Source organism: Lycium barbarum, chromosome 1 (genome assembly GCF_019175385.1).
Source record: "Lycium barbarum isolate Lr01 chromosome 1, ASM1917538v2, whole genome shotgun sequence".
Taxonomy (NCBI): domain Eukaryota; kingdom Viridiplantae; phylum Streptophyta; class Magnoliopsida; order Solanales; family Solanaceae; genus Lycium; species Lycium barbarum.
Window position 1 is genome coordinate 37,632,606 of NC_083337.1, and position 10,672 is coordinate 37,643,277.

Below are 10,672 nucleotides of genomic sequence, written 5' to 3' on the forward strand. Positions count from 1 at the left end.
TCTTCCCTGCTAAATGGAATCCTATCAGTCTACATGGACCTATATTTGTGCTTATTTGAAATCTTGAAAGTTAAGTAATGGAGCAGGTTTGGAAACTCCTTTTCATTTTGATATTCATTCTGTTTAAAATTATTTAAGCCATATAGGCTTGAAAAGTGAATCTGGTTTTCAAAAGAGAGCATAAAAGGTGTAAGTTGGTGTCATAATGGTTATGAAACCTCAAGATTGTTAGATAATTGCTATCTTTTTTTGTGTGAAGCTATTTGTCCTTATAACTTAGTTTCCCTCTAGATGACTTAGTTTTCCATTGGCTTCAAAAGTAACTTGTTCCTCTTCTGGAATTTGCATAACTAGACCTCACTGAGTAAGAACATGACTTCTAAGTAAAGTAAAATCCTACTGGATTGCATTTTTGCCTATCTTTACTTATAAAAATCTGAAAAGGTGAATTTGTGTATCCTGATTTTGTGCAAATTGTCATATGCTCATTTTTAGTACCTCTTTTGACCTTACAATAAAGACTATGCACCTCTGAGTTCTTTTCTATGAATTTTCTGAAAATTGTTATAGCTTTATGGAAATTGGTTGGCGATGTGAATAAAAGAAGGGAAACTTGCTTTGAAATCTGCTTTTAAATCATATTGTGCTTATTGATATACTATGTGGGATCACTATGATCCATTTGGATAGACCTTGTTTTCTTTGATATTGCTGTCCACCCTAGCTAGTAGTTTGACACTCTTCTAGACTTTATTTGAAAATTAAGACTCCTATCAGCTATGTTTCTTTTTAGATCAAAAGCTGGAGAAAGTAGACATATCATGATTTTAAAGTTTTCAAATTGTGATTATGTGCTATGGTGACTTGCAGTCCCCCCCCCCCCCCCCCCCCCCCCCTTTTTTTTTTAATTCTGAAAATCCAAACTGAAATAAGACCTACTTCTGTGCCATGAGTCGTTTTGTTTCAATTTTTATTCCTTGGAGCATATCATTTCTCCAACTTGAAACTTCCTAATATATGAGGTCTGTTAGGATCATGGTTGATCTGCACCTGAACCTAGGACAGTGTCATGCTCCCTTTTGACCTTATTGTGGCTTGATTGAATCTGGTTTGGATTTTTTCATATGTCTTGCTTACTTGTCTAATCATGGGAATGAGGTCAGACCATTTTTCAGACTTTATTGGTACCTCCCAAGACCTATTGCATGCTGAGTTGATTTTTTATGAGTAGCTGATAATTTGTGATTGGCATTGTTAGACATCTTAACCTGTTTAAGTTGAGACTAGCCTGGAAGGGTTTGGACCTACTACTTGCCATTATGGGCTTTGGATGAGTGCAGTCTAGCTTAGGAAGGGTTTTTGGAACTGATTCAGTTTCCTGCTGATTAGAAAATGAACTCATGGTTGGTTAATTCATCCCTTTGTTCTTATTGCTATTTCACTCCTTAAAGAGATTTAAAAACAAGGACTATGAGAATGGCCCCTGGCCTGACTTCTGTCTGTACTGCCTCACATCCTTGTCTCTTAACTACCAATACTACTTGCTTTATCATCTAAAAAGTGTACCATGATCTCTTCTATTTAGGCCATGTTTGGATTATGAACTTTGACACCCAATGCCATGCTAAAAGTGAAATAAAAAACTATCTATACAAGAACATATATAACATTTGCTCACCTTTACCTGCCTCTATAGCTAACTTGTGATCTTCTCTAGCCTATATGCATAGTTTCCCACCTCTGCCCGACTGTTAGTAACCATGATATGTTTAGTTGGTATTTTTAGCCCAGGACAGTATCATGAACCCATTATGGCCACAGTCTAGGACTATTTGGACCTGTATTTGCTCTCATAAAAGCCTCCTATCATTTGTGATTTGTTATGACTACAGTTTGAACTATGTTTGCACCTATGTTAGCTTCACCCTCTTAAAAACGTGTTGATCCTGTCTTGGCTATCCATTATACCATAGTTAGATTCTGTCTGATCCTACATTCATGTTAAACTTATCATGCTTTTCCTAACTGTGCCATTGCTATCTTCTGAGTCTCAAACACTTGTTGTGTCTTGCCATAGTTATTCTTGCATGCCTAAAGCTATGTGTTTTCTTCACCCTTTGTTTGATGAACTACTCTATGGCATTTTTGTTTCAGATTTTTCAATTGGAAATAGCCAAAGGGATTCCCACATAAAGGGATATTCCTTTTCGGGCTATCGAGTAGAACTACAATTGGCCTGATTCCCAAAGCCAGGGATATGGGGTCGAACTACATATGGCCTGTCACATGCGATTTGCATATCTGAGCTGCTATCAATTGTTCTGGGCTTTCTTTTGCGATATTTGCTACAATTTTGAGTTATCATATGGGCTTGGCCCAAATCTGATGTAATTCATTTTTTGGCATTGTAATAATTATTATAGCTATTTAATTTTGTACTTAGTTTGATTTGTGAACGTATACTAATGTCATGTATACCATTTGTATCTTTGTCCATCCGAACCCGTTGGTGGGCCCCATAGGGCCCACTAACGTATCTAGATTTAGTCAACCCAACTTGGAGCGAAATAGAGCATATGTTGGAATTAAGATTAACCTGATTGCATAAACATTTTTCTTTTTGGGCTTGGTTGGCTCAAATTCTATATCTCCTTTAATTATGCACTTTAAATTATTATTTGCGCAATTATTATATCAATTGGAACCCTTGTGAGATTGTCGTATTTTAAAGTCGCCAAAATAAATTTGCTACAAATTTAAGGCTAGTTCTAAGGCATTAATGCAAATTGTGACTGATTTTGATTAAAAGGACCAAAACTACCGATTTTATGAAATTTGAGGGCTGATTTGAATATTTACGAAACCTGTGGACTTGGACGTGGGGACTAATATTCAAAACTTGTGGGACTAATTGTGATTATTTAGACTTAGACTAAAAAATAAAATTTGGCAAAAACTTGGCAAAAGATAGAATAAAAAATGGACTATACATATGTAGAATACTATATAGACTATAATAGTATGCCTAAATTATTTTCTTTAAAAAATTATTTTTCTATACTTAAAAATATTTCTCCAAAACTATTTTTTGGGTGGACTTACGTAGAGTCCTACTTAGGTTAAGAGCCTTCGGGTATTAGCCTAAGTGTTCTAGTCCGACACCCTAAACGCCCAATTTTGGGCAAAACTCTATCATTTTTCGTTTTTTCTTGAAAAAGAGTGTTTTTGGCATGAATGACTAATTTCTATTTGCGGAAATATGAAAGAAAACTATTTTTATCACAAGCAATTTACATCTACAAAGGCATACTATTAGAACCCATAGGTCAACCGTATTTTACGGATCCTTAATACCGGGGCGCCTAACACCTTTTTCGGAGGATCACCAGAACCCTTAACCATACTTTGGTTAGATTAGGATTCTTTTAAAATTTAACCGTTTTGAATGAACCATTTTCAAACTGGTTTTCCAAATTTCCTAAAAATTAGGTGGCGACTCTAAAATAAAGTCCATTTAGAGCACCATCCATGTAGAAGTATATTTTTTCCTTTTCCCGGTACGATTGACAACCGTACTTTCCCGGGACACTTTCTTTTTTAAATGAAACAAGTGCAAATACGAATCGGAAAAAATAGAACCGCTATAGATGGCGACTCTGGTGGGGAACAATTTAAGGTTCTAACCATAAGGGTTCCAATAATTTGTGTGTTTGTATGATTTAAATTGTTTAAGTGATATAAATTGTTTTTGTGTTTAAATTTTCGCAAAATATAACTGTCATTCATGCATGCATACTCCACCACTCCTGGCCTTTATTTTACATTTTTTCTAAAAAGGTGATGACGCGGGATGAGCTGCGGTCATACCTTCACCAAAAAACCTTTTGATATATTCTTTGGAGGTCTCTAAGGTCGAGTGGGCATGCGGTCATCCCACAACCTTAAAAAGCCCACCCCAGCTTGTCCGCTTGGGTAACCTGTGTCGTTCGCTTGAAAAACCACTTTAGAATAATTAGCGTAGAGCGAAGCCAAATCCCTACTGATGTATCGCATGCTGGCCATAGACCGGTTTGAGTATCTTAGACCTACCTGAATCAGATAGGAAAGACACCTTACTGTGTTCAGATGGAGTAAAAACCTGAAGACACTGCATCCCACTATTTGCTATTTGGAAGCATTATTGTGCCGTGTGTGAAATAAATTACTATTCCTGGGGGTGGGGAACTAACAGTGTTCTGTCTTGCAGATGTCTCCTAATGTGCAGTTTGATATGGTTATGGGTCCACCACCAGGTTTAGTGATATGGTGGAAAGGTTGACTAATGATCAGAAGAAAGAGATAAAGGGTTTTATAGGGCATCTGCCTTCGTTGATGGATATGACTGCGGATCCGGGTCTGCTAGAGATTATTACTGGTTATTGGGTCAACGACAAAATGGTGTTCAGATTTGGAGAAATAGAGATAACTCCCACTTTAGAAGAGATTAGAGATGTCTTGGAAAGCGTAGGAAGCGCTAACAGATCCAAAAGAACTCAAAATATTCTTATCCCTCACAAACCTACCCCAAAAGAAATCAAAGGCATGTTTGCTGTCAACAAAGCCGATTGGGCATAGTTTCCCACCTCTTCCCGACTGTTAGTAACCATGATATGTTTAGTTGGTATTTTGAGCCCAGGACAGTATCATGAACCCATTATGGCCACAGTTTAGGACTATTTGGATATGTATTTGCTCTCATATAAGCCTTCTATCATTTGTGATTTGTTATGACTGCAGTTTGAACTATGTTTGTACCTATGTTAGCTTCACCCTCTTAAGAACTTGTTGATCCTGTCTTGGCTATCCATTATACCATAGTTAGATTCTGTCTGATCCTACATTCATGTTAAACCTATCAAGCTCTTTTTAACTGTGCTATTGTCAGTAACCATGATATGTTTAGTTGGTATTTTGAGCCCAGGACAGTATCATGAACCCATTATGGCCACAGTTTAGGACTATTTGGATCTGTATTTGCTCTCATATAAGCCTCCTATCATTTGTGATTTGTTATGACTACAGTTTGAACTATGTTTGCACCTATGTTAGCTTCACCCTCTTAAGAACTTGTTGATCCTATCTTGGCTATCCATTATACCATAGTTAGATTCTGTCTAATCCTATATTCATGTTAAACCTATCATGCTCTTCCTAACTGTGCCATTGCTATCTTCTGAGTCTCAAACACTTGTTGTGTCTTGCCTTAGTTATTCTTGCATGCCTAAAGCTATGTGTTTTCTTCACCCTTTGTTTGATGAGTGGGCACAGGGACCCACTATAGCCTTTAGAGAGTTATATGGGAGGTATTCATCCAAACAGGGGTATGAAACCCATATCCTTGAGTTTTCCTCACTCTAATCCTGGGAAGCTAACCAAACACTAGCCTTTATCATTTGTCTACTAGGAACCATGGTATTTCCACTAAATGCCTCCCTAGTTGTTGACACTCGGGTTGTCTTTGTTGCCCATGCTGTTCTTAGAGGAGTTACGATGAACGGGCTTACCAAATATTTTGACATCATCCCTATTATCCTATTAGATATATACCGAGCTTTGATAAAATGCCACAACCGTCATTATTATTTCCAAGGTTGCAAACTCTTAGTCCAATGGTGGATACTTAAGCATTTAGATAGGAGTGGTACATCTAACTGCCGAGATCCAGCCCTGAGAGAGGATGATTTGGGAGTCGCCGCTATGCCTTGTGGGGTTCAAGATAAAAGAGGACGGGCTCACATCTTTTCCAGACTGAGAGAAGAACATATCAGGTGGAGGGTACCTGATTTTCATTCCAAGACTGTTTGTGTTAAGAGCCGTAGGTGCCCATATCTACCGCTTATGGGCATTAGGGGAATCAGACCCTATGCACCATTGAGAATACTTAGACAGTTTGGTATGAGACAAGTTATTCCAAAATGGGTAATATGGGAGAGTTTGTACGAGATTATGAAGAAGGTCGTATCGAAGGTATAAAAGATGCTCAGAAAGATTGGAAGAATGTGATAAGGGAAGATTAGTTGGATAAGGATCCAAACAATCCAAGTCATGATGAAAATTACTACGAGTGGCTTAGGGATGAGATAGCTGGTACTGCCACTCCAAGACCGTATCTGTACAAATTTCCTGAGAATAGGGAAGCTGCGAATGCAATTCAAGTTAGAATAATGAAACGATGAATGGAAGGAAGAGAAATGGATCATCAAGAAAAAATAGAATACAATCAAGAGATAATTAAGAGTTTGACAGACGAGGCAAATGCCTGATTGAAGAGCTTGGAATGACTTGACACTTTTGTTAAGGAAGCCATAGATATGGAGACGTCGTTGACTGACGATCAGAGGGGTCAATGGATTGGGACAACATTGATGCCAGCCCATGTAGCCATTCAGATCGCCCTCCGAAGGGCCAAGAAGGCACGAGATGATAGAGAGCAGATTTCTATCCAGGAGTGGACTTTTTCTAATTATTGTGTTTACTTTAAAAGCCTTGTAATCCCACTTGGGAAAATACTATTAATGAGAAACACTGGGATTTTTATTTTGGGAATAATATATTTGTTTTACATATGGCACAATTCTGTTTCATACGCTAGTAGCCTCGGAGCAACGAGGTATAGGAAAGAGAAATATATATTGTCTAAATTCTTATTTGATATAACTGCTTTGTGTGACAATCATATATATTGTTGAAGCTCTTGATTGGTCCATATTCCGATTACTACCCAAAAGAAAAACAAAGAAAAATAACCCCTAAAACCGAAATTAGCTCCACTTTAAAAGGTTGATTTGCTAATAGGAAATGGAGATTCCAGACAACATGAGTGCGACTTCTCCTTACGTCAACCTGGTCAGTGACGATGAGAACATGGAAGCGACAAGTGAAAAAAGTCGACAATGGGATGATAGAATGGCCCTAGCCAATGCTAGAATGAAAGAGGTTGTACAAACTACTAAGGGAGCCAATGAGAAGATGAAAGAAGCTGAAACCCTCCTAGCTTATGTTGAGGAACTAACTAAGCAACACCCTGCTATTCGGGTAAAATCGAGAAGGGCACCTGAAGCACCACTTAGGAGTTTTGTCCCACTCAATTAACAGGAAGGGCTTGACCCCATACCATATGGAGATGACGAACTACTTATCCTCAATCTAAAAGTCTATGGAGACCCGCGCGAATCTCAGCTAGAGGAACCTCCAGTTTCATGCACAATTGTTCTTAAGGGCATAGGATCACACAATTAGGGTACGCCAGTAGAGTTGTGCAAGCAAGAACTCTTATAGACTTTGGGGAGCTTTGGAGTATACGCGCAAAGCCTAAATCTGTTGCCACCATGCGCTCCTTCTATGATTTATAGAAAATGCCTCTACCACCGAAGTCAGTCAGGTCATACAGCCAATGAGTATGGAGCATTGGAAAGGAAGCTTATCCAATGGATTAACCAAGAGAGAATTAGCCAACTATTGGGGGGGGGGGGGGGGGGCACTCTTTCCTGACTCATGACCAAGGAAGAAATCATCCAGAAAGTATATCAAAGGTTTGGTTCTGGAGAAGCAACTTTTCCAAATTCGAAGAGTCATATGCCAGGATTCACTCTCTACTATATAGTGTGAAGAAGATAAGAGCAGTGCCACAAACCTATCAGGGTCGCCTAGGATCTCCAAAAGAAAGGGTTTGCGTGAGTCACCATAGCCGCCCTGGACATGACATTGAAGAATGTGTGGATTTCAAGCTTGAACTGGAACGCCTCGTGAATGAAGGCCATGTTTGGATTGTTGCAGGAAGACAAGGATAGAAGATGAAGATGAAGAAGACAATGAAGACTTGCTTAGTATGGTTGGGTAGAAAAAACATAAGTATCCCTTTGCAGTTTTCAATAAGATAGAATATCCCTTTCCCTTTTTATGTAAACGGAACCACGCCGATATGATGTCCCATTGGAGATACGCGGGAAGCCTACCTAAGGCCTGGTCAGGGTAGAAAAACTAAGTTTCGGGTAGCATAGGAAAAAATCTTTTCTATGTATGCCTGAACAATGGATACACCTGATTTCTCTTTGATGGGATACGTAGGCAGTCTATTTAAGACTCGGTGCTTTTATAATAAAAATCTAAATCCCCCTTAGTACAGGATGGGTAGAAGCAAATCAACCATAAAAACCACTTACCAAAAAATCACTATTCCCAAAAATACAAAAAGACCAAAATACCCTTAGAATGTGAATCAGTCAAGAGTTGAAATAAAATATATGAATATATGTGCTATAAACTGCAAACAACGTGATATCTTGTGTTTCGTGCTTAAATCTAACACTAACTTGGGAGATTTTGAGTTGTTTCTCTTATAGACAGGGGTCGATTCGCTGGCACCGGTTACTCGATCAAAAGCTGCCGCAGCGTCCTTAAACCCTCAAGAAGAAAACATGCCTGAAACTCCACCATCGAACAAAAATGCTTTAGTCGAGGGTACCCCAATAACTGACATAGCTGGAATTCCTTTGGAAGAGGATGTTAACCTGCTAATGAGGCAGTTGGCTGAAGCTACAGAAGAAGCAGACCGCCTGAGGGTTGAAAAAGAAAGTGCTACTAATGCTGAGGCAAGAAGGCCTCCACCCATTTTCCCAAATCTTGAATTGCCAATCCCTGACCATTTCCCACAAACCTAGACTGGGAATACTTTTCAAACTCCACTACGCCGAAATATCACCCATATGGGGAATTCCTCCCACCAAACCCCAGCTTTTCAAACACCTGCTCACGTTACAAACACAAATGCTTATCAAGCCCCTCGGGCAAGAGGAGTTCCTGTGATTCACCCCGTGCAACCAAATGTCACTTTTCAAGACCATGTCACCCATATTGACTCTTTTCCAGAACTGGAGAACATGGAAATGTTCTTTGAATCAAGAATAGATAAGATCGAGAAGGAGATGGGGAAGAAAATTGCTGAACTAGAATATGGATCTAAAATGAAAGAAGGGCTGAGATACTCTGACTTGTGCATACATCTAGACCTAGGTCTACTAGAAGGCTTCAGAATTCCCAAATTGGAGCATTTCAATGGATCGGGCAACCCCAGGGCCCACTTAAGAGCTTATTGCGACCAGTTGGTTGGAAATGGCGGAAATTAAACTTTGCTCATGAGGTTGTTTAGTCGAAGCTTGTCGGGAACAGCCACAGAATTGTTTATCTCTCAAGATATTAGCTGATGGAAAACATGGGAAGAGATGGCAAGTTCATTCATGGAAAGATTCCGCTTTAATGTGAAAAATGTGCCTGATCGCTTCTCATTGGAGACAATTCGTCAGAAGTCGACTGAAACCTACAGAGAATATGCCAGTTGCTGGAGAGATAAAGCAGCGCATGTGCAACCACCTATGACTGAAGTCAAGCTGGTAGCCGCATTATACGGTACCAAGAAGCTGATTGCTTTTACAAAATGATAACTATGAAAGGGAGTTCCTTTGCAGATGGCCTCAAGATCGGCAGGATTGTTAATGTACTAAATAGATCAGGTGCGTCTGGCGCCGCAGGTGGCTAAAAGAAGAGAGAAGATATAGCCTATGTTTCTAGAACTACTAGCCCAAAAAGTCGAGGATAAGAGAAGACCCACAAAAATCATGATAACTACCAATCACCTCCACCAACCAGCTATATAACCACTTCACCCTAATATAGCCCAATATTTGTGTGCTACGCTCAACCTGGCTACCAAGCTCCACAACCAAATTATCAGATTCCAGCACCTAGCAACTGAGCTCCACGACTAAATTAACGAATGCCAGTACCCAATAACCAAGCTCCAAAAAAACCAAACTTTCCAAAACCAGCCTCTCCCAGCAAACTATGAGGCACCCCAAAAGAAACCTATGAGAGCATTCACTCCTTTTCCAGAATCAAGGACTAGTTTATTTGCCAAGCTAAAAGATGCCGGGCGAATGAACGATGTTCCACCAAAACCTGCTAATCCCATGGATCGATGGTCAGGCCGTATTTCACTTGCGCCTATCATTCTAACCAAGTTGGCCATGCCACCGAATATTGCATAAACTAAGGCACAAACTACAAGATATGATTGAAAATCATGAGCTTATCCTAGAACCAACACCTCCAAACGTGGACACAAATCCCCTCCCGAAACCTGGAGGGATTCAAATTCACATGATAGAAAGAGGTGATGAATGGGAAGAGAGCCCTGCGATAATTCGTCCAGATATTGAAGGGTTAGAAAGCACTGTCGCCTCGTTGTCTTTACAAGAGTGAAAAGTAGAGTTAAGCCCTTTGATAAAGAAATCTGAGACATCTACTGTAGACAAAAGAGAGCCTTTCGTGCTCAAATATCCCTCAACATTCGCTCGAATTCAGAACGGGCCATTCATACTCAAAACATCAGGACCAGTTGAGAACGCACCCTTTGTGATCAAACCGCCGCACCAGATGATAGTCGATAAAGAAAAAGAGATAGCTGCTGTGGAATCTTAGATAGGTCGTCTGAGGGTTCGCCGCGGTTCATTGCTGTGCTTACACACAAGGCTACCTTTTTCCGAAAGCGACCAGGTCAGTAAGGTATTATGCCTTAGAAGAACCTGTGCTCAAAGCACCACGTCGCGAAAAACCTCAAAAAAGACCAATCACTGAA